General features: G+C 64.3%; 1 long non-coding RNA gene across 1 annotated transcript in view; it reads right to left on the bottom strand.

Annotated features, from left to right (window-relative positions):
- Positions 1–5670: 5670 nt before the first annotated feature.
- The window catches only part of LOC138810557 (uncharacterized), a 147484-nt gene continuing 129032 nt past the window's right edge, over positions 5671–24122 (bottom strand). The window contains exon 4 of the long non-coding RNA XR_011367159.1: positions 5671–5794. This is a non-coding gene — a long non-coding RNA (uncharacterized lncRNA). The remainder of the gene's footprint in view (positions 5795–24122) is intronic.

Below are 24122 nucleotides of genomic sequence, written 5' to 3'. Positions count from 1 at the left end.
CCAGCTGAGCGAGGAGCAAGCCTCTCCCGCAGTTTCCATCCAACTCCGTGAACCCCGGGAGCTGTGCCCCAGCCCCCGCCGCGCTCACATGACCCCTGACCCCTGACCCTGTCCCTGCCCCTCTCACCTGCCCCCGCCCCAGGCTCCAACAACTCAGACACAGAGGCCCAGAAACCCTGAACACAGCAGGGCAGGCACCTAGCCCGCCCCGCCCCATGGGGAGATGGGCACCCGCCCGCCTGTCAGTCGCAGGTCCTGAGGTCTGGGTAGGAGGGGCTGGACCGGACTTTAGGCAGGGTGGGTGCTGTACACCCTGGGCACGGTGGTGGACAAGGACAGGAGGCCTAAGGAAGACCCTCCCTCTCCCCCCCACCCCTCCTTCCTTCCCCTCCGCTCCCTCCCATCTCCTCTCCCTCTCCTCCCCTCTCCTCCCCCTCCCCTCTGACCTTCCCTCCCCTCCCCTCCCCTCTTCTCCCCACCCCTCCTCCCCCCACCCTGAGTGATCAGCTCCTCACACTCGGCTTGCGGCTAAGGCCGCGTCCCCAGATGCTCCCGCAAGCTCGGAACTGGGCCTTTCTGGGGCAGATTGGAAAACCCCCCAGCCTGCGTGGGGGCCGTGCCAGCTGGTGGGAAGCGTCTGCAGAACGCAGGGGCCTCGTCTCCGCATCCCTCAGTCAGGCACAGGCAGCACGGCCCTGGCAGGGGGCTGACAGGACTCCCACACGGGGCCTGGCCTCCCTCCAGGAGCCTCCCCACCCAAACCAGAGGCAGCCCTGGCAAGAGAGGGTGACCACCCCACAGGGCAGTGTAGCCGGCCACGGGCACCGGACGGGGAGGAGAGCCATCAGAGAGGACTTCCTGGTGGAGATGGTCTCCCGAGGATGAGTAGTTCGTTACAAAACAAATCCATGGGGTGGCGTCCCAGGGAAGGAGAGGCTTGGACAGGCCCGTGGCGGGCCCAGCAGAGGGCCGTGAGCACAGCATGCAGGATGGTGAGAGCAGGCTAGGTGTCTAGGGAAGGAGGGGAGAGGCTGGCCAGCCGGGCAGGACAGTGGGAGCCATGGAAGGCTCCACGTAGGCAGAGACACAGTCAGGGTCCAGAAGTTCACTCTGGAGGTCACGGAGCCCAGGGTGGGCGGAGGGAGTTAGCCCTGGGGAGACTTGGGGGGAACCACCAGAGCCTCCAGCCTTTCCCTCCTGCCACCCCTGCTGCTTCTCTACATCTCAGCCCCGCAACCCAGCCACAATGCTCCCACCAAGCTGTGTCCACCGCCCGACGCACCACGTGCTCTCTCTCCACCAGCAGATCACATGCTCAGGGTGGACAGCCCCTGTCCACCTTCCTGGAAGAGTCTGCAGCTCCTTCAGGCCGGCCCGGCCATGCCCGGTGTGCAGGGATCTCCTCTGCAGTCAGGCCACCCACCTAGCAGGGAGAGCAGAGATTTCCCTAAGGCCCAAGCATGCCAGGGGTGGGCTGTCGGGACTCAGTCCTTCTCACCAGCAGGGCGGATGGCAGGGCCAGTAGCAGGCTCTCAGGTGCTGAGACAAAGGGGCTGTGTGGACGCCACACTGGGCCACCCGGCTTCCCTGTCCTCCCTCCGCAGAGAACGCTCTTCCCAGCCTCACCCACAGCTCCGTGCGGCTCATCCATTAAAAGAGCTTCCACTGAGCCGGGCACCAGTGCTCACGCCGGTCATCCTAGCTACTCAGGAGGCTGAGATATGAGGATCGCAGTTCAAAGCCAGCCCGGGCAGGAAAGTCCATAACACTCTTATCTCCGATGAACCACCAGAAAACTGGAAGTGGTGCTGTGGCACAAGTGGTAGAGCGCTGGCCTTGAGCTGAAGAGCTGAGGGACAGCGCCCAGGCCCAGAGTTCAAGACCCACGACTGACCAAAAAGAAAAGAAAAATAGAGGTTCTACCAAACAGGGCTGCCCCTGTGGGTTACCTGGGGTCCTCCGGGCCCCCACTTCTCTCTCAGCCCCGACACTTGCTGTGCCTCTCTTCCGCAGTATTTGTCAAGAGCCTTTCCCTGAGTCACTCTGGGAAAGCCGGCCTTGGACTCAGGAGGCCGGGAGAGATCTGCTCAGTGGCCACACGTGTGGCCGGCGAGGGGGCCTTCCCGGGCTCTGGTGGGGCCAGGGCACTGCAGGTGTCCCGGGGAGAGGCCGGCTCTCCTAATGGAGTGGGGGGGCGGGCACCCGAGAGGCCGCACTGCAGAGAAGGGGGGTGAGATGACCACTGCCCCGCTCAGCCGGCGTTCAGCTCAGCCATGAAGCAGAGACCACGCCAGGTGAGCTGGAGTCTGGACGGCTCTACCAAGGAAAGACCAAGGCAGGGGACACAGGCCTGACACGTGAGCGGAGGGCCTCTGTGCTGACCCATCCCCAAACCTTAAAGCCCTGGAATCCTGTGGCCTCTCCGAGCCCATGGAAGTCGTCCATCCGTCTGTCCGTCTGTCCATCCATCTGGCCGTGTGAAGGTGCAAGCACCCACAGCTGTGCCCACAGAGCCTGCTGGCCGCCAGCGAGCGTGCCTGCCGGAAGTCACTCACAATTCACCCCACCTCCCGACGGCTGGGCAGGGACAGGACAGGACTCAGCCCTGGGCTTGAGGACATGGCCGCCCGGGACTGGAGGCAGGGTGCGGGGCGGGGCACGTGGGGCACTGCGCAGGGAGCAGATCCGAGGATGTGGGTGTGGGCACGGGCACTCTGGCAGAGTGGCACGTGGGACTGTCCCAGGAAGGGCAGAGCGAGCACAGCTTGGCAGCCCGGGATGGGCTGAGGCGGCGGGGGGGGGGCAGTGGGCATCGCACGGAGGGTCACAGGACCACGACCCCAGCACCGCTCCCTCCACTCACAGCTGAGCCCCGCACGCGCGCGCATGCGTGCGCCGTCCCGCGCTCCCTGGCGGAGGGGACCTCTGGGCTTGCTTGGTGGGTGGGGGTGTCAGCCAGTGGGTGCAGACTGAGTGTGGCGGGGCCGTCCCCAGGCCACTGGAGAGGGGGCTTCACAGCAGCACGGGGAAGTCCCCGGATGGGCAAGGCACGTGGGCAGGATGGTGCGAGCGCTCCGCCACCCGTGGAGCCCAGAGGCTGGGAGTCAGAGCACAGAGGACTGCCAGGCAGTGTGCACGGCCTGGCCAGGGTCAGGGCTTGGAACTGAAGAGATTCGAAGATTGGAGCCCAGGAGGTCTGCAGCGGAACATGCAGACAGACACGTGTGTGTGTGTGTGTGTGCGTGTGCATGTGTGCATTATACACGGTGGGCACTGCCTGCTACACCCACTGGAAAGCACCTGTTTGGGGAATGGCTCACACTAACCACATCCGTGGAGCAACGCAGCCATTAAACAGCAGCCGGAGTTGAGCACTGGCTACCCCAGTACCCTGCGGACGGGCATGAGCACAGGAGGCTGCGGCCGAGTGCAGGTGGCCACGGCGGATCCAGCTCCTGCCGTCGGCTCGGCCCCGCCTACCCACAGCCAGTGTTCCACAACGCACGGACCGCGCTGCTGTCTCCCCCAAGGAGGGTGGGGAGAGGCCTAGGGGGGCCTGAAGCCATGGGTGTGAGCCCGCGAGGAGCAGCCTCCAGGCTTCCACCGTGCGTGCCGTGACACCTGTAGCTTCAACTTTCCCCGGGCTGCCCCGTGAGACCAGCTTCCCCACCTCCCACCCGCGGGACCGAGGCCCACAGGACCACTGAGGGCCACTCCCGGCCAGCAGGGGGGGGGTCAGCTCCTCTGGAGTCCTTGTCGCCCAGGACAGGGCTACACATAGAGGAAAAGGCTTGTGGAAGACTCCAGAAGGCCTCTATTTCCCCACCTCTGGGCAGCAGCAGCAGCCGCATGGGCCGTCCGAGGCCCACCCAAGGGGCCGCCGCGCTTGGTCAGGTGACTCGGACCTGGGGAAGGGTGTGACCCAGGCCTGAAGGGCCTTGGCCTGGACCCTGATGGTCAGGACCCTGGATGCCCGCTCACTCTGCTCCAAAAGGCCTACTGGCCCCCTTGGTCCAGATAAGCCCGCCCAGGCCTGCGCGGGCCTCGGGGGGGGGGGGTCCCCACCTCCCCACGCCAGGCTGGGTCCAGCCCCACCCCCATCCCCGCCCCATGCTGGCAGGCAGGGGAGCCCCCACCCCACCATCCAGGAGCCTGCGGCCTAAACATCCTCGCCGCTAATGAGGGCTTCCGAGGAGGCGCGCTCCCCTGGGACAGCGCTCGGCTCTTGGCAGAAGTGTGGGAACCAGAATGTTCCCGAGGCATCCTTGTGGGCCCAGGCCAGGAAGCGGGGGGGCAGGGGCCAATCCAGGAGGAGAGCCACATTGCCGCTGGAGTGTCTGCGACACCCACCCTGTGCGGCCGGGGCAGCCGCAGGGCAGCAGGTGAGGAAGCCGTGGCCTGAGCCAGCGCTGGGGACGGCGGGATGGAGGGTCTGGGGCTTGTGGGAGACGGAGGGGCCGGGGCTCCCAGGGGATGGAGGCGCCAAGGCTTGTGCCCCCGTGGCTGGTGACGGCTTCCTCCCGAGCCTCTCTGCGAGGTCCGGGGTGAGGACGAGGCCTCCATCCACACAGCCCTGCTGCCGGTGGCGTCTGGGGCCAGCTCAGGAGCTCAGGGCCCTTCCAGGTGGACTCCCCAAGCCAGCTCACCACTGCAGATCACCAGTGAGGAGAAGCCCGAGCCCGTGGCCCGGACGACACAGGCCACCTGCAGCCTGGCATCCCCTAGTCAGAGAGGCCCTGGGCCCTGCGTTTCTGTCCCTTGCTTTTAGCGTCACCGCCAGGCAGGAAGACGGGATTCGGACTCCAGCTCTGCCACCTCCAGCCTGGGGGACCCCCAGCACTGCCCCCCCTTCTGAGCTCCCAGAGCAGCTCCCACCTGACTGGAACGCTCCAAACAGCCTGGCCACGCCCGAAGGAAACGAAGAACCTGCGGCGGCCGGTGCCAGCGAGACCCCCCACAGCAGCTCCACTCACCAGGGCGGAGGGGAGGGGAGCCTTAGATCAGAGATCACCCCGGGTTTCATAGCAACGGGAGTTGAACTCGGGACTTCACACCTGCAAGCCATGTGCTACTCGAACCACGACTCCAGCTCGTTTTGTTCTAGTTATATTTGAGCTAAGGCCTCATGTTTCGCCTGTGTGTTCCCAGACCCCCCCCTCCACTTACACCTCCCTCTGTACCCGGTGATAGGCACAGACCACCACGCCCAGCTTGCTCTGTTAAGATGGAGTCTTGCAAACGTTTTGTCTAGGCTGGCCTGGGAGGGCCACCATCTTGGTCTCTACCTCCTACGTAGCTCCCAGTGCCTGGGAAGACCCCCTTTCTGAAGAATGGGGAGCACCCTCCCACACCTAGGGAGGCCGGGGCATTCGGACTCAGATCCTGCTGATGGAAGGAGGCTGCTTGACGTGACCCAAGAAAGCAGGGATTCACGGACCACGCCATGCACGCTGCACACAGCCCCTGGGACCGCACTTCCTCTGCAGGGCTTCTGAGACATCAACCTCGGCTCCGGGCGGGCTGGCCTCCCCCCCCCACGCCAGCCTGGCCAGCCCGCCCAAGGCGGGCACAACGGCGCAGGGCCGACCCGCGGCCTCTCCCACAGGTGAAAGATAAACCTGGAAGACCAGAGCCAAGCTCGGGCCATGCGTAGAGGGCAGCCCCGGGATACCAGGCTCTCCGTGAAGAGACAGTCACAGTCGCTGCTAGCTGGTATTCTGTTTTTTTGTCTTCAATATTCTTCCTTGGCAAAGTGAAAAAGCTGGCATCCAGAGACAGGAACTCAAGTTGATTTCTGAAATTTTAATTTTAATTGTTTGCGAAATCCTCAGGCCTGGAGTTTCATATCAATCTTCATTCATTCATTCATTCCTTTCTCCTCGTGGGGCTGGGGTGGAATCATGGCCTCTTGTGAGTGAGGCCGGCTCTGGCTGGTTGAGCCCCAGCCCCAGCCTCAGCCAAGGCTACCCAGGCACCCAGGTGAAGGGAGGGACCTGCCAAGGACCGGCATCCCGGAGCTGGGAACTGGGCCGGAAGCCAAGTCTGCTTGGCCTGACCTGCCTGCTCACCCCTCCATTGCTGGCCAGGTCCCTGCTGGCCGTCACCCTTGTCCCGAGGCCAGCCCCTACCTTCCCCGTGGAGACCGAGGCCTCTCTGACCTCACCAGCCAGGAGCTGATGGAGTGGGAAATGTGGTCATCCCGACTTTGGCATAGATCTGGGTCAGCCTGCCCCAGTTGAGCGATCTGCCTGCCCCGCCCCGCCCGCCCCGCCCCGCCCCCACAGGCCGCCCCGCCCCGCCCCCACAGGCCGCACACCAGGGCTCTGGCCCAGGCTCCACTGCGACAGGGGCTGGTGGGGGTCCCGGTGCCCCCTGCCTGGGCAACTACACTGTCCTGAAATGGCCTGGACCAAAAGGCCTAACTGCAGTTACTCAATGGGAATAGACAAGCTGTTTCCAGTGGCCTCAGGCCAAGGGCTCCAACTGTGGGTTTGCCTGGCCTCGAGAGACATCGGGGAGAGGCCGAGGCTGCCCAAGCCCCCTCCTGGGCAGCTGCCGCTCGGGGCACCCCCTTCCCCACAGGACACCCCTGCTGCTCTACAGGACACACTCACCCCGGCCGCTGCCTCCTCCCTCCAGCTCCACAGCACGGAACTCCCCAGATGGGCCTTCAAGGCCCCGAGCGTCCTCCTGGACGCCTCCTGCCGGCTCCCGCAGCCCCAGCCCAGCCTTCCCTCCGCTGCCAGCTCCCCACAGGCCCCGTCTCCCCGCCTGCCCCGGCCTGTCCCAGAGGGTGCTCTAGGGGTCTCCTCAGGCCTGGGTCTCCGCGCACTCTCTCTTGGGGTCAGCGTGTCTATGTGGGCCCAGCGCAGTCCCCAGCCTCAGGGGTCTTGCGAGGCCTGGAAACAATGATCAAGTTCACACACACATCCCAGCTCACTTAGTACAGGCTCAGGAAGCGGAGGGTCGCTGACATCACGAATCCCCTATCTACTGAACCCCCTGTCTGCCTCCTCCTGCCCAGGCTGACTCTGCACTGGGCTCTGGAATAAGAGTCCACACTTGTTACCAAGTCCTGTATTTTGGGCCAGGTATGGTGGTACATCCGTATAATCGCAGCTACGTGGGAGGCATGGATAGGCGGATCGTGGGAAGCGGGAGACTCTCTCTAAAAGTAACTGAATCAAGGATGGTATGTGCAGGGGAGGATTCCGATGGCGTGACTCCTTTGAATAATGAATTCAGTCTAACCAAATGACACCAGGAAGCTGGAATTCGAGGTGTCGAGGCAGGGGTGAGGTAGGGAAGGGAGCAGAAGAGAGGAGGCATGGAGAAATGCGGTCGTTCCATTCCAGGCGTGCATGCGAAAATGGAACTAGGAAAACGGGTGGGGATGGGGGAGCCACTGGGAGAACCATCAAGATGCAGGGTACTCATAAAACCGCATGTCAAGTTGAAACCCCTCTGTGCAACTACTTAAAGATAATTTAAAAAGTAAAAATAGCTAAAGCAAAAATCAAAGCCAAAAAACAGCTTGGGGGTGGGGAGGGGTCAAGGGGTAGAGCTCAGCTCACCTGCTTAGCAAGCATGAAGCCCTGGGTTTAAACCTTAATACTACCAAAAAATAAGAGAAACTGTATTATCTGAGCATATTCTGGGCTGCGAGTATTCGGCCTAAAGAGCATTTATGTCCCTGCCTGATGAGGAGACTCTGCGCTGCCAGGCAGCAGCCGTGGCTCAGAGGCCCTGGGCTTCTGTGACCTCTTGGCCCTGTCCTCACGGCTGCAGGATGACAAACCCAGCTCCAAACAGGTCAAGAGGCAGGAGGCAGGACGTGGTCAGGAAGCACATTCCCCACATAACTCCACTTATCAGAGGGAGCAAAGCCTCCCCAAGACCCCCGTCCATGTTTCTGTACGTCGTGCTACCCAAAACTGTCTTTGGGGGCCAATCCTCGCTGCAAGGGAGTCTGGGAAAGCCATCTCCTACGGGTGAATATGGTCAAATCTACCTGGTAGAGAGGTCCGGCTTCTCCCTCCCCCCACCCCAATGTCTGCGGCCGCCTGCTCCCGACACACCACTCCACTCTGCGCAGCCCTGCTGGCCCCAGCCGGCCTGCCCCAGGCCGTGGGGGAAGCCGGGCGTGGTCTGGCCTCCATGCCTTACCAGGACCCCGACCTCTCCAGGACAGGACAGGCCCCTCCTGTGCCAGCGCCTCCTTTCCAGGCCCCGCTTGTCTTCCCCGCCTCCCCTCCCCCATCATGTGTCAATGACCCAAAGCTGACCCTCGACGCCAAATGGAGGGCGTGTGGGACCCCACAGCAGGGGAAGCTGGCCTCCTCGCCGCCCCCCCCCCCAGCAGGGAGATGGAGACGGAAGCTTACACTCGCTCCCCGCAGCCACCGGCCAGCCAGGGCTGCTCCTCAGGGGCAGGGCAGGGCACTGCCTCCTGTTCCTGTGACCTTGTGACCCAGCAGCGCCCCCAAGAGAAGCTGAGCTGCTCCTCCAGGGGGGCCGAGGCCACTCCCCAAGTCCCCACACCCCCACCTCTCTTCAGCAAGTCCGGCCAGGTCTTCAGGCCCCTGCCTCCTCTCAAGGCCTCCACCTCTCAACACCAGCCCAGCCCAACCCAGCTCGCTCGCTGTCTGGACCTGAGAATGGATCCCTAGCCCATGTGGCGTGCCCACCCCCGGCCCCATCCTGCCTGGAAGACCCCTAGAGAGAGCTCCAGCAGCCCAGAGCCAGCCTCTCAGGACTTCCCTTAGCCTGGAAAGTCAGCCTTGATGGCCGTTCCAGCTCCCAACATCAAACCCCAAAGAATGTTCAAGGGGCCTGAACCAGGAAAATGGTCTCTGCCTTTGCCATGGTTCTAGGGAGGTCAGAAAACACCCCCCCTCCCCAGCCCCCTAGCCCGCCCGCCCGCCCAGGGGCTGGCTCAGGTACGCGGCAGCTGAGAACGAGATCAGGGATGGGAGCTGGCGGCCTGGGCCCTGAGAAGATACTGCCCAGAGCCCGAGGGTGTCCGCCTGAGGAGGAAGGGACTGGTCTTCGGAGCCTCCCAGGCTGCGGTCAACGCTTCCTGGGCTCGGTCTGCTGCTCTGGAGCAGGGGGCGACCACACCTGGCCCACAGCAGCCCTGTGGCCGAGGCGCTGTCCTGGCCTGCCGCTTGCTAGTCACCCCACAGGTGGCAGCCCCCCGCGGCCTGCCGAGACCCCGCGGGAACCCTCGGGCATCTAGGCATGTGTGGACTCCCTCCTCCTGGGCGTCCAGAGAAGTGGTTCATGGACAGCACCCCGCCCGCACACATGCTTAGGAAGCCCCCGTTGCCCAGAGGTCAGGACCCGTGGGCCTGGCCTGCGCAGAGCCGGGTCCTGCTGCTGTCCAAGCTGCTCCAATCAGGGAGGCCCAGGAGGAGCTCAGGTTGGCCAGGGACCCACGGCCTGGCCCACGTCCAGTGGGTCACTGTGAGAGGCCCTGCCTCTCACCCTTGGCCACGCCCTGTATCCAAGGTCTTGCCCAGCATCCAGGGCCCTGATCTCTAGGCCCTGGCCTGCTTCCTCTGCCAAGCCCTGTCCCTGGGGCATGCCCTGTACCCTGGGTGGGATGTATCCTGCATCCTGGGACACACCCCGCATCCTGGACACACCCCGCATCCTGGGACACACCACATCCTGGGACACACCCCACATCCTGGGACACACCCCACATCCTGGGACACACCCCGCATCCTGGGACACACCCTGCATCCTGGGACACACCCCGCATCCTGGGACACACCCCACATCCTGGACACACCCCGCATCCTGGACACACCCCGCATCCTGGGACACACCCCGCATCCTGGGACATAACCCACATCCTGGGACACACCCCGCATCCTGGGACACACCCCACATCCTGGGACACACCCCGCATCCTGGGACACACCACATCCTGGACACACCCCGCATCCTGGACACACCCCGCATCCTGGGACACACCCCGCATCCTGGACACACCCCGCATCCTGGACACACCCTGCATCCTGGGACACACCACATCCTGGGACACACCCCACATCCTGGACACACCCTGCATCCTGGGACACACCCCGCATCCTGGGACACATCCCGCATCCTGGGACATCCCCTGCATCCTGGGACACACCACATCCTGGACACACCACATCCTGGACACACCCCGCATCCTGGACACACCCCGCATCCTGGGACACACCCCGCATCCTGGGACACACCCCGCATCCTGGGACTCACCCCACATCCTGGACACACCCCACATCCTGGGACACACCACATCCTGGGACACACCCCGCATCCTGGGACACACCACATCCTGGACACACCACATCCTGGACACACCCCGCATCCTGGGACTCACCCCGCATCCTGGACACACCCTGCATCCTGGGACACACCCCACATCCTGGGACACACCCTGCATCCTGGACACACCCCGCATCCTGGGACACACCCTGCATCCTGGGACACACCCCGCATCCTGGGACACACCCCTCATCCTGGGACATCCCCTGCATCCTGGGACATCCCCTGCATCCTGGGACACACCGCATCCTGGGACACACCCCACATCCTGGGACTCACCCCGCATCCTGGGACACACCCCGCATCCTGGGACACACCCCGCATCCTGGGACTCACCCCGCATCCTGGGACACACCCCGCATCCTGGGACATGCCTTGCATTATGTTTCCTATTGGCAAAGTGAGCGGCTGCACATTTTACTCTTTGCCTTCCTCAGATTTTGCAGGACTCCAAGATGTGAAGCTCTTCAGCAGAAGACACAGTGGACTCAGGATGGCCGGGGGGGGGGGGGGGGGAGGAAAGGGGCCCGAGCCTGGACTCCTTCGCCCCTCTGTCACCACCACATCACTGGAGCAGGACCAGCCTGCAGGAACTTCCCAGAGCTCCAGGACAAAGTCCAGAGCCAAGCCCTGCAGCCACTGTCTGTACTGAGCCTCAGTTTCTCCTTTACACCATGGCCATTGAGGGCTATTGGGAGACACTGTGTACACTAAGAAGGAGGGTCAGTCAGAAAAGGGATACATGAAGTCGGGCACAGGTGGGCACACCTGAAATCCTAACTACCCTGGAGACTGAGATCCGAGCACTGTCATTCCAAGTTAGCCTGTGAGAGCCTCTTATCTCCAACTGGCCAGTGAAAAGCTGGAGGCAAAGGTGCAGTTTAAGTGGCAGAGCATCAACTAGCCTTGAGTGAATACACCACCAAGTGAGGGTGTGAGGCCATGAGTTCACACCCTAGTACCAATACATGCACGTGCATGCACGCATGCACACACATGCACATGCATGCACACACACAGAGCACTGCTCTGGAAGCAGGCACAGGGCAGCCATACTGAGCTCCAGCCCCCAGCCCCCGGGGCCCGCACTGGGGCCTCCCTGACCTCTGGGGCCCGCAGCCCGCTGAGGAAAGTGTGTGCACAGTCCAGCTTTGGGTGACAGTCGGTGCCGGGTGGGATCCGAGTGTGAGGGCGGTGTGACTCCCATCTCACTAATTGAACCTTGGACCGTGGCCACTGTGGGCACCCTGGCCACCAAGCAGAGAGCAGAGCAGCAGCTCAGACAGAGGCGGGGCCGAGCAGCCCGGGCAGAGGACAGGACACTGTGTTTTGATTATTTCCAGTTTCCTGACCCCCAAGTAGTGATTTAATGTTCCTGTTTACTCCCAGGGTTAGGACAGAAGGCGGGACAGCTAAGCCGGCCTCCGCTGGCTTCACCCCGAAAGTCCCCCAGCAGGGAGAGGAGTTGGAGGGGGGTGGTTAAAAGCTCCGGGGATGGGTGCAGGGTTTGGGCACGCTGGGGACCCTCAGGCCCAGGGCTTACCCTTGCACCACGAAAGTCCTGGACAAACAAACGGGTCGGGTCCAGGGCGTGGCTACCCACGGAGAGCGGAGCCGGGTGACCGCGCAGACCGCATGCCCCGGCTGCCTGTCCTTGGCTACCTTGGAGCCCTCCCCGGCCTCCGGGTGTGGAGGGGCCTGGGCAGCAGCGGGCCCCCGGCTCCCGTGGAGCTGGGTGCGGGGCGGCAGGGCCAAGGCCTGTGGCTGGCTGGGCGCCGGTCCAGACGTCACAAGCCGGGCTCTGGCTGCTGCAGGCTTGGCACGAGGGCCGCTTGTAAAACCACCGCAGGCTGAGGCGTCGGCAGCCGGGCTGGTCCACGGGGCCGGGGACGGACACCCTTTTTTTTTTTTTCTTTAATCCAGATTCATACGATTTGTTTACTCAGAAAACATGCCACCACTTCTGACAAAAACTTCAGCGCCTGCCCTCTTCCGTGCCTGAGTTCCCGCTCCAGGCTCAGTTCCCAGCACATGGCAGGACGGAGATAGTGGTGAGGGATGGACACAGCGCCCCCCCCCCCGCACCCAGGAAGCCCAGTCTTCAGGACCACACCCCCAGCGCCCCCACCCCTCTCCCCCACCCGTGACCCCCCCGCACCCAGGAAGCCCAGTCTTCGGGACCACACCCCCAGTGCCCCCACCCCTCTCCCCCACCCGTGACCCCCCCGCACCCAGGAAGCCCAGTCTTCGGGGCCACACCCCCAGTGCCCCCACCCCATGACCCTCCCACACCCAGGAAGCCCAGCCTTCGGGACCACACCCCCAGCGCCCCCACCACTCTCCCCCACCCCATGACCCCCCCCGCACCCAGGAAGCCCAGTCTTCGGGGCCACACCCCCAGTGCCCCCACCCCTCTCCCCCACCCCGTGGCCCCCGGCAGGCAGCCATGCCACAGGAGGCCGATGCAGACACCTGGGGTCCTGCAGAGCAGCCCCCCCCCACAGGGCCCAGCTCATCCATGTCAACTCCAGGCTGAGCCTTCATCAGGTGACATGTGCAGCCCAGAAACCCCATGAAGAAGGAGGCAGGCGCTTCCGTGCGGTGCCTTAAACACACACACGCCAAGAAAGAAGTTTTGCCAAAACCCATGCTTGGCTGGGCTGGGGGCAGCAGGAAGGGCCGGCCGGTCCCCACCTCCGCCAGCTCCCCCTGGCCTCCACCCCAGAGCCCGGCGTCCAGCCCGCCTGGGGGCTGTGGCTGGGCAGCTCCGGGCAAGTTTCTGGAGCTCTCAGAGCCCCGGTGCCTTGGTGCCCAGGGTTGGAATCAGCGCCGGTCAGACTCCAGGGACCTCATAACAGAGGCTCCCAGGAAGACAGGAGGCCGGGGTGGGAACGGAGCGGGGACACTTTTGTCCGGACTGGTTGTTTAGAAGGAGAGGAAAAAAACTGTCCAAATCACAGCGGAGAAAACCTGCAATTGCCAGAGAACCGAGGCAGCGGCCAAGAGGGATTGCGACACGGGAGCAGGGACGGTGTCCGCTGGTGCCCGGCCGGGCGGAGGCGCGGAGCGGCCCCTGCGGCCCGGCAGGAGGGGAGACGCCGGCGTCCTTGCTGGACACCACACGTGCGTGCCAGGACTCGGCCCAGCCCCAGCCTGACGCAGCCTCCGCGTCTCCCAGGCCGCCTCGTCCAACTCAGCACCCAGGTGAGCCGCGGGGCGCTGCCGCGGGACCAGAGGATGACACGGCCCCGTGGGGCCCAGTGACAGCGAAGTGGGGGGGGGCACCCCAGCTTCCGTCCCGAGCCAGGGCCTCCACTCGCAGTCACCTGCAGAAACTGCTCCAAGCACAGACACTACCGCCGCCCTGACCCTGGTCCTGGGCTCCCTGAGTCTTTTAACCACCAAACAAAGCAGAGCCTGAGCCTTCCAGAACCTTCATTCCTCTCTCCGCAGCCCTGGCCACTCCCGGGACCTCACTACACAATGCCTGGTCAGGACCCCAGCCCCACACCCCACCCTGGCGGGGAAGCTTCCCCGTAGCAGGGGAGAGAGCCGGGCACCGCTGTGGCTGTCCTGTCCTGTCACTGAGATGACCCTGCTGGCTTCCCCTCAGAGACACAGGAGATGCCGGCCCAAAGATGTCCAAGGTCTTTTCCCGGCTCTCCATCTGCTCTACTGTCTAGAACTGGAAAGCTAGGTCTGTCTGATGTATGCTGCACTTGTGGCAGACATCACTAATCAACCGCCCATCTCCCCCACCCACCTCTAAGATCAGGCGGAATGAATCCTTCTCAACACAGGTGACCATTTGATCATAATGGAGAAGTAAACTAAAATCCTGGTCCCATCTCTGATCTGAGGGGAAACTGAGTCGAGAGCTGACCTTGAGCAACAAGTTTCACTCTAGAGCTCCTCCTGCTCCAAAGGCAGCCACCACCTCGAACTCAGAGCTCAGACCCATGCTGGCAATGAGCATCCAGCTGCCCTGCCCAGTGCCTTCCCCTCAGACCCCAACCCCAGGTCTAACCCCAAGACACAAACAAGTTAGGGAACCCCACTGTACCTCCATCCTTTACTCTCCTGTGTTCACTCAACACTCTGGGCTGAATTTGTCTCTCTGAGCCGGCAAGCAGCTGTGACCTGTCCCCCCATCCTTGCATCTGTGTATCTGGAATGATATTTGGTGACGAGGAGACACTGAAAAGACTGCTACTTACAGAATAAAGTAACAATAAGAGGCAGAACGTTCCAGAAAGGGGCTCAGCACAGAGCAGGCCTTCCCAAAGATCTAATGCACAGACAGAACCCTGAGAGAGGGCCAAGGTGTGGGTGGGTGGATTAGAAGCTAGAGAAGGCCCGGGAAGGGGGTGTGACTGGCCCCAGAGCCCTGAGACCCCCCGTGGGAGCGTGGCAGATACTAACACAGCGCTGCTCAGACCCAATGACGCCCCCCCCCCAGCGCTGCTCTTGCTCTCTGTCCTCCCAAGCCCACCGCCAGCCAAAACGGGGCCCAAAGCCCACCTCCGCCCCATGGGAGCGGGGATGGGGGCTGTTGGGTGGCCACGGGGCGCCGGGCCGCCCGGGCTGGTGGCGGCCCTGATCTCCCAGGGCCGGGGGAGGCGGGACATCGGCTGGCCTTTCCACCTGTGCTGCGGAGGCTCCGCTGCTGTCCCTGGCAGGCAGGCGGCGCGGCGCGGGTCTGACAGCTCCCCCGCCCACCCCCGCCAAATTGTACTTAATTATAAAGATAAATGATGGCAGGCAGCCACAGCCACATCCCAGAACACGACACACGCGCCACATCCCGAGCCAACGCGCTCAGCTCCCCACGGTGCTTTCCTGCACGGGAGGCTCGGGGTCATCCGAGGCCGCCACGGCCCACCCAGAGCCCAGGCTGGACCCTGCGGGCCGCCCCAGAGCCAGCGGCCCCAACCCCTGGGTCACGGCAGCAGGGCACACCCCTGACTGAGGTCCAGAGCCAGGACCCACCGCGCAGCCCGAGGCTGGCCCCAGCAGGGGTCACATGCGCGACCCAAAGAGCCCAGAGCGGGTGGGGCCCAGGGACCCCTGCCACTCCTGCTCTCCACCAGCCTGTGCTCCTCTCAGCCCAGCGGGTGGAGGAGGAAGGGGCCGCACGCCCGGCGTGGCAGAGGTCACGGCGGCAGCCCGGGCCGAGGGGCAGCGGCACGTGGGCGTCTGGGCCCCGTGGACGGGCTTGACCCGAAGGACAGGGCAGCTGTCGGCCACAGCAGAGCGGCCCCGTCCCGGCCTCTGTCTGGGTGGATGGGTGAGGCCCCCCGGGGCGCTGAGACTGGCAGGCCAGCTCCGGCCATGGGGCCCTTGGTGAGATCTTGTGCCAATCAGGGCGGACATGCAGGGGAGCCTGGAGCCGAGGAGACTGGACCGTGCTGGAAGCCGCGGACCGCCCCGGAGCTGGGGGTGGGGTGAGTGGCGGGCAGCGGGGTCTGGGTGTGGATGCCAGGATGCTCAGCACAGTCCCACGCACCACGCTGGGCCCGTGTCGATGCCAAGCTGTGGGCAAGAGGGACCAGGCAAGGTGCGAGGCATCAATAACCCCGAGGCCCCGGCCCCACCGTGGAGTGAGGACCTCGGCGTCCTCACCCTGCCAGCCCTGGCCAATTACAGCCTGCCTGCAAGAAGGGACCAGCACGAAGCCCCGCAGGAGGGGCTCCGGGAGGACCAGCGTAGACAGGCAAGGCGATCCAGGAAAGTCCCCGGGCGCAGGGCACTGAGACCGTGCCAGCTGTACCTGTCAGGAGACACAGGAGCTGCAGGCCGGATGGGGAAACCACAGGATCCAGGTGCGGGGGGGGGGGGGGGCAGGGGCAGGTGCCAGCAGCAGCAAGGTGCTGGGTGGAGAGGCAGCTCCAGCACCCAGCAGGAACGGCGTCAGCAAGGGGGTACCCCACTTTACCTTTCTTTTTCTTTTTTTGGTCCGGTCGTGGGGCCTGAACTCTGGGCCTGGGTGCTGTCCCTCAGCTCTTCAGCTCAAGGCTAGCACTTATGTGGGGGTGGGGAATGAGAGAGGGCTGGGAGGTGGGCGTGTCTGTGCAGGGCCTGCAGGTGTGGGGTGCTGGGAGGTGGGCGTGTCTGTGTGCAGGGCCTGCAGGTGAGGGGGCTGGGAGGTGGGCGTGTCTGTGCAGGGCCTGCAGGTGTGGGGGGATGGGAGGTGGGCGTGTCTGTGTGCAGGGCCTGCAGGTGTGGGGTGCTGGGAGGTGGGCGTGTCTGTGCAGGGCCTGCAGGTGTGGGGTGCTGGGAGGTGGGCGTGTCTGTGTGCAGGGCCTGCAGGTGGGGGGGGGCTGGGAGGTGGGCGTGTCTGTGTGTAGGGCCTGCAGGTGTGGGGTGCTGGGAGGTGGGCGTGTCTGTGCAGGGCCTGCAGGTGTGGGGGGATGGGAGGTAGGCGTGTCTGTGTGCAGGGCCTGCAGGTTTGGGGGGATGGGAGGTGGGCGTGTCTGTGTGTAGGGCCTGCATGTGTGGGGTGCTGGGAGGTGGGTATGTCTGTGTGCAGAGCCTGCGGGTGTGGGGGGGCTGGGAAGTGGCCGTGTCTGTGTGCAGGGCCTGCAGGTGTGGGGGGCTGGGAGGTGGGCGTGTCTGTGTAGGGCCTGCAGGTGGGGGGGGGCTGGGAGGTGGGCGTGTCTGTGTGCAGGGCCTGCAGGTGTGGGGGGCTGGGAGGTGGGTGTGTCTGTGCAGGGCCTGCAGGTGTGGGGGGCTGGGAGGTGGGCGTGTCTGTGCAGGGCCTGCAGGTGTGGGGGGCTGGAAGGTGGGTGTGTCTGTGCAGGGCCTGCAGGTGTGGGGGGCTGGAAGGTGGGTGTGTCTGTGTGCAGGGCCTGCAGGTGTGGGGGGATGGGAAGTGGGCGTGTCTGTGTGCAGGGCCTGCAGGTGTGGGGTGCTGGGAGGTGGGCGTGTCTGTGTGCAGGGCCTGCAGGTGTGGGGGGATGGGAGGTGGGCGTGTCTGTGTGCAGGGCCTGCAGGTGTGGGGGGCTGGGAGGTGGGCGTGTCTGTGTGCAGGGCCTGCAGGTGTGGGGGGATGGGAGGTGGGTGTGTCTGTGTGTAGGGCCTGCAGGTGTGGGGGGCTGGGAGGTGGGCGTGTCTGTGCAGGGCCTGCAGGTGTGGGGTGCTAGGAGGTGGGTGTGTCTGTGTGCAGGGCCTGCAGGTGTGGGGGGCTGGGAGGTGGGCATGTCTGTGTGCAGGGCCTGCAGGTGTGGGGGGATGGGAGGTGGGTGTGTCTGTGTGCAGGGCCTGCAGGTGTGGGGGGCTGGGAGGTGGGCGTGTCTGTGCAGGGCCTGCAGGTGTGGGGGGCTGGGAGGTGGGCGTGTCTGTGTAGGGCCTGCAGGTGTGGGGTGCTAGGAGGTGGGTGTGTCTGTGCAGGGCCTGCAGGTGTGGGGTGCTGGGAAGTGGGCATGTCTGTGTGCAGGGCCTGCAGGTGTGGGGGGCTGGGAGGTGGGTGTGTCTGTGTGCAGGGCCTGCAGGTGTGGGGGGATGGGAGGTGGGTGTGTCTGTGCAGGGCCTGCAGGTGTGGGGGCTGGGAAGATCTGGGGGTGTGGGGTGATTCGGGGTGCCTCGGCAGCAGGCACGTGAGCCTGTGTGTGGGAGGGGGAGGATGTGGGTGGGTGGCAGCTAATTAGCAGGAGCCTGGTCTGTGCGCAGAGTCTGGACGCCAGCCCGCGGCTGGCAGCCTCATCTCCGCCTGCACCGCACCCCCCTAGTCTTACTGTGGCTCCCCATCTGCCCCAGAACCTCGGCACCCCCCCCCCGCCTCTGCTGGCGGTCACTCCCAGAGTCCTCCTGGTGCTGACCCAGAGCTGGCTGGAGGCCGAGGAAGGCCGCTTCGGCTTCATGGAGGCTCCCGCTCCCAGCGGTCTCTCGGTGGACGGAGAATCCTGTCCACCGCAGCCCCGGGCCGGGGAGGGGGTCCCAGACCACAGTACAGGACCCCGGGCACTGGACCAGGGCTCTGACCCATCCCACCCAGGAATCTCGGGATAGCCCAGCCCCTGGGCTAGCCTGAGGCAGCTGCTTTAGCCTGACTCTCACCTCGGCTCCTGAGATGCATACCAGATTAACCCTGTCCAGCAGGTGTGCTTGCTGAGCCTGGGAAGAGAAAATGCAGGATCCCCCTCCCCAGGTAGCAAGGAATGAGAGGTGAGCGTGCCCCGGCCCTCAGCCCGGCCCACGTCCTCCAGATAGAGCCGGCTGTCCACGCGGCACCTGACTCCTCCAGCCCGTCCCGCGTGGTGCCCACCGGTCCATGACACTGCACATGGGAAGCCAGTGCCCTGCCAGCCCACCACCATGGCACCAGCCCAAGGATGCCCTCCCCCTTTACTCAACTGTGTCCATTTCCATCCCCCATCCCACCCCGCCTTCCCTCCCCCCCACCTGCTCCAGGGCAAAAGCCCACACCACCAAGGCGCCTGCTTGTGGGGCATCTACCAGAGCAGCCTCGCCGTGGGCCCCGGGATGCGGGGCTGGGAGGAGACAGTGCGCACCCTGTCCAGCAGCCCAGGCCTCGCAGCGAAGCCTGAGTGACCCGCTGACCCCCGGGGAAGCAGACTTCTATTGCTGCCTGCACCGTGCGGGGCTCCCAGCGCCCCAATAACTCACACGGGTCCCAGACCAGAAGGCAGAGGGGGAGGAGCACAGCCTTCTGCCTCCAGAGCCCATGCGCTTTTTCCTTCCAGGCCCAGCCACGCCGCCCACCCTCGTCCCGGACCAGAGTCACCAGCGCGTCCTGGCCCAGCCCCTCGCCCCTCTGACCAGGCCCTGCCAGGCACACACTGGGCAGCGGCTGCCATGGTGGGGGTGGGGGTGAGGGGGGCAGGATCAGCACCAGCACAGGAAGTGGCTCGTGCTGAGGAGGAATTGGTGGGCGTGTGTCTGGAAAGAAGGAGGGGAGCGGCTGTGCGGAGGGGGGCGGGAGGGGGGCCAGGATGAGGGCAGGCACTGGGCTGGCTGTGTCCCGCGTCTCGGGAAACGGCTGAGATTTTTACCTGATGAGGACGCTGTGGCCATCCCAGAGCCAGAGTGACCACAGCGGTGAGGAGGGACAGCCAGGCGTGTGACCGTGGCCACGGGAAGCCGGATGCTCACCTGCTCTGTGACATGGCGTGCACAGCTAGGTGAGCAGATTGTCTCACATCAGATGGGCTCCCCGAGCACCACCGCAGCTACGCGCACAGGAGAAGCGAACGGGGCCAGCCCCGGGCAGCCACCAGAAGCAGGAGGAGCAGGGTCGGCCCTGCCCCGAGACCCCAAAGGGGCCGCACTCTGCCCACACCTCGCCCCCAGCCCGGTGGCTCTGACTCGTGGTCTCCTGAGCTCCGGGACCACGAGGCAACGCGTGTGTGTCGTGTGCAGCCAGTGGGCCGTGGGGTGTTACCGCGGCGCGTGGACCAGGGCTCTGCAGCTGGGTGTCCACAGAGATGGAGAGAAGCAGAGACTTCCGGTACAAAACCTTGCCTTTCCCAAGAGCCACGGGGCAAACGCAGCCCGCAGCAGCTCTGTCTACAGACTGGCAGGCTGGAGACGGCGGAAAACATCCCGAGACAGCAAGGAGTCATGCCCCAGCTCAGCGATGCTCCTATGGGAGGAAGCCCCCTCCTCCTTGGAGGAGGGCCTGGCTCGATGTCCACTTAGACCCGCCACAGGTTGAAGGCGGCGCCCCCACATCCAAAACACCTACACAGACACGCCCAGAGTAATGACGGCCCGAAACCCTGGGCCCCCCATGCCCCAGGCCAGGTGACGCATCCAAATGACCATCACAGCCACCACTGGGGGCTGGAAGAATGTGGGTGCCAGGGTGAGGAGCTCCGACTCCATCCTAAGGGAGGGAGAGCGACAGGCAGAAGAGGACTTAGGACGAGCGTGAGGAGGGGGGAGGGGGACACGCGGGGAGCAGCCACGTCAGGCGTCTGCCATTGCTGCCCCTCTTCTGCTGGTCACCATCAGGACATGTCTACAGGGACAGGGTCGCCATGGCCATGGTAGCGTGGCCTGGGCAGTGGGACCCCCTACTCCCCCCCCCCGCCACCAGCACCGCCAGCCCTGGGCAGAGGCCACGGACATTCTGCTCATGCCCACGAGGGCAGGCTCCAGGCGGAGGTGGACAAACACACCTGTTTTACTGGGGGGCAGGGCCAAGCACCTCACCTCAGCCATAAGGTGATTTTCTCTACTAAATGGGGCATAATCAGATTCAGCCCCTAGGCCTCATTTCCAGGCAACTTTATTCATTGTTATTTCTATTCCAAGAATTCCTTGGTAGTTTCTGGAAGCCACTACCATGTTCCACAGCTGCCCGAGGAAGGCCGTGTCTGTTGTGGACGAGGTGACAAGTCAGGGTGGGGAGTGGGGAGGCCTGGTGGAGAGGTTACCCGAGGTCACAGCCCCGGGAGGGAAGGTGGCCTGAGGGGATGCAAGACACTGGGGCCCGTGCAGGCCTGAGCACAGGGTCCTGGCCCCTGTCACCGGTGTCCCTATGTCCCTGCCACCTGTGTCCGGTCCTCCTGCGTCCCCGTCCCCTGGGTCCCTCTGTGTCCCCACCCTCTGTGTCCCATCCCCCACCACCTGTGTCCCCACCACGAGTGTCAGGACTACTGTGGCCCTCAGCCCCACCTCCCACGGCCGCCACCTCCCTGGCTGCAGAGGGACTGGGCCGCGCGGTGTGCTTCTCATTCGTGTTGTTTGCGCTGTTTAAATCATTAAATGGCTCTTTTGTAAGAGTCATTTGACGTTCAGGAAGTCTTTTGATGCCTTTCAAAAGGCTTTTTAATAAGTGTTTCTAATCCTTTTCTCTTAAAAAACAGGAAGTTAATCTGTGCCAACCATAAACACCAGAAGAACTGAGTTTGGTTGGCAAGGCAGAAGGCCCAGGCTCACAGCAACGACGAAACCCAGGCTGGGGACCGGGGGGCGGCCGCGCCAGCCCTGTGCCCAGGCCACGGAGCGCCGCCTGTGCCCAGGCCACAGAGCACCGCCTGGGCTGGGGACCAGGAGGCGGCCGCGCCAGCCCTGTGCCCAGGCCACGGAGCGCTGCCTGGGCGAGGCCCCGCCGGAGGACACACCCAGGCCACGGAGCGCCACCTGGGCTGGGGACCAGGGAGCGGTCACGCCAGCCCTGTGCCCAGGCCACGGAGCTCCGTCTGGGCTGGGGACCAGGGAGCGGTCGCGCCAGCCCTGTGCCCAGGCCACGGAGCTCCGTCTGGGCTGGGGACCAGGGAGCGGTCACGCCAGCCCTGTGCCCAGGCCACGGAGCTCCGTCTGGGCTGGGGACCAGGGAGCGGTCGCGCCAGCCCTGTGCCCAGGCCACGGAGCTCCGTCTGGGCTGGGGACCAGGGAGCGGTCGCGCCAGCCCTGTGCCCAGGCCACGGAGCTCCGTCTGGGCAAGGCCCCTGGAAGGACACACCCAGGCCACGGAGCACCACCTGGGCCAGGCCACGGAGCACCGCCTGGGCCAGGCCCTCTGGAGGACATACTGCACCCAAGCCACTGTGGTGCTCCCAGGGGCCCCTTCCCCAAGGGGTCCCCCAGCACCCAGAGAGCCTCACTGAGCCCTCCCAGCCTGCCACCCGGCCTCCTTCCGCCCGGACTGGGATCCTGGCATCTGCTGGCCTCCCCTCTCTGCTGGCCTCTGGCTCTGCTCTGAGCCCCAAGCCACTGTAGTTCCCTACCTACCCCCCTGTCCCCCTTCCCCCCTACCCCCTGCCCCCCCCACCCTCCAACCCCCCAGCCAGGGACAGCCTCCATCAACATGTGCAGGAACAAAGCACACAAACCACTGAGGGGTGGCTCTGAGCACCTATCTGCTCCCTTCCTTCCAAATTCCAGTGAGCCCCTTCCTCCCTTCCTACCTTCCTTCCTTCCTCCCTCCCTCCCTTCCTTCCTCCTTCCCTTCCTTCCTCCCTTCCTACCTTTCCTTTCCTCCTTCTTTCCTTCCTTCTTTCTTCTTTCTTTCCTTCATCTCTTTCTTCCTCCTCTTCTTTCCTTCTCTTTTTCTAGCGTTCTTCTCCCTCCCTCCCTTTCTTTCTTTTTTTCTTTCTGTTTTTGGTGTGTGTGTGTGCGTGCATGTGTGCACTCGTGTGCACATGTGTGCTGGTCCTGGGGCTTGAACTCGTGGCCCGAGCCCTATCCTGAACTTGTTTGGCTCTACCACTTGAGCCACAGCACCACTTTCAGCTTTTTGATGGTTAATTGGAGCTAAAGGTCTCACAGATTTTCCTGCCCGGGCTGGCTTTGAACTGTGATCCTCAGAGCTCATCCTCCTGAGTAGCTAGGATGACAGGTGTGAGCCACCAGTCCCCAGCTTCTCTGGCTTCTTCCTTCTTTCCTTCCACAAGCCTAGCTAGAGCAGACACAAGAAGGGGGACCCAGGACATGCTGCACCCCAGATGTCCTGGCCCAAACACAGACACCCACAGCGCAGTGGCCGCTGCCCCGAGCTCTGTGTCGCTTACCCACAGCGCAGCAGCTGCTGCCCGACTCTGTGTCGCTCGCTGTGGGGTGTGCCATGGGTTCTTACGAGGCTTGCTGAGGGAGGGTGTGCTGCAGTGGAGCACCCCGGGGGCTGTGGGTGGTAAAGGGGTATGGGGGGCACCCTGCCAGGGCTCGGGGAGGGCGCCCAGGCATTCCGAGGCACGGAGGAGGCTAGCGGCCCAGGCCACATTGCTGGGAACCACCAGGGGCTCTCCTAGGTAGCCAGGTCTGGCCTCTTTCCGGGGTGGGAAGGAAGGGGCCAGGCCATCCCTGGGGCAGGGGGAACTGGACAAGGCCCAGCTGAGTCTTCTCCTCGCAAAGACTCATCCCGTGCCCTTCTGGGCTCCAGGGAGGCTGCATGGAGAGAATTCGGAGGGTGGAGGGTGGAGGGCGGAGAGGCAGAGCGAGAGCAAGACAGGGAGCGGGCTTGGCGGCAGTGGTTAGGCTGCAGGTGCCTTCCTGGGGGCCGGCTGGTGGTGATGTGCACGCGGGGCTCTGGGTAAGGGGTGCCCGCAGGAAGACAGCCCGGTCATGCCAGGCCAGGGAGCACCGAAGACAGAACAAGGGTGATGGGGGCCCAGACTGGACCTTCGGGGTTCAGGGCACACACCCAGAGCAGCCCACGGGGAAGGACCCAGAGCCTGGCCCGCTGCCAGCCCCGGCCAGGCTGAGATGGGGTCTCCAGCGGAGGAAAGAGGAAGGGGCAGGAGCCAGGCTGGAGGATGGTTGTCCCTGGGCAGCTCCCAAGAAAACAGACCCAAGGAAGACCCAGGACAGGCTACAAGCCCAGCCTTCAGCACAGCCCGGCCTGGGGGCAAGCAGGGTCACCGCCGCACATGGAGGCCATCCAGTGCTCTCAGCCAGAGATCCTTCTAGAAACATCGAGGCTGGGAAGGGACCAGGCCCCGTTTCCTCCTTAGCTCAATGTGTTCAGGCACTAACGAAGGTCTTCATACCCCAACAGCCCTCCCCAAGGAGGAAACTGAGTCAGAGAGTGAAGAAAGCCCTCCCAGAGGTCCAGTCAGCCCCGTGTCCTCTGCTGTCCTTGTAAAGACAGAAAACAGACACGCACAGAGACGTGCAGGGCCTCCTCCCAGGGCACAGAGCAGCCCTGGATCCACCCCCTCGGAGCCTACGCCCTGCGCTGTGCCCTGCAGGGAGAGAGCCAGCAAGCTCCCGGGGAGCCTGGCTGGTTCACAAACTCCACAGAGGGCTGTGTGGGACCCGGGAGCTTGAGGGCCTCGCTGTCCTACCCCCCCCCCAGCAAGTCAGTCGTGCCGGCCCCCCTCTGAGCTGCCCGTGCA

This window comes from Dipodomys merriami, unplaced genomic scaffold (genome assembly GCF_024711535.1).
Source record: "Dipodomys merriami isolate MVZ:Mamm:240054 unplaced genomic scaffold, mDipMer1.0.p SCAF_50, whole genome shotgun sequence".
NCBI lineage: Eukaryota > Metazoa > Chordata > Mammalia > Rodentia > Heteromyidae > Dipodomys > Dipodomys merriami.
Note: the sequence above shows the minus strand (reverse complement) of the source record. Positions and strands in the feature narration are given on the sequence as shown.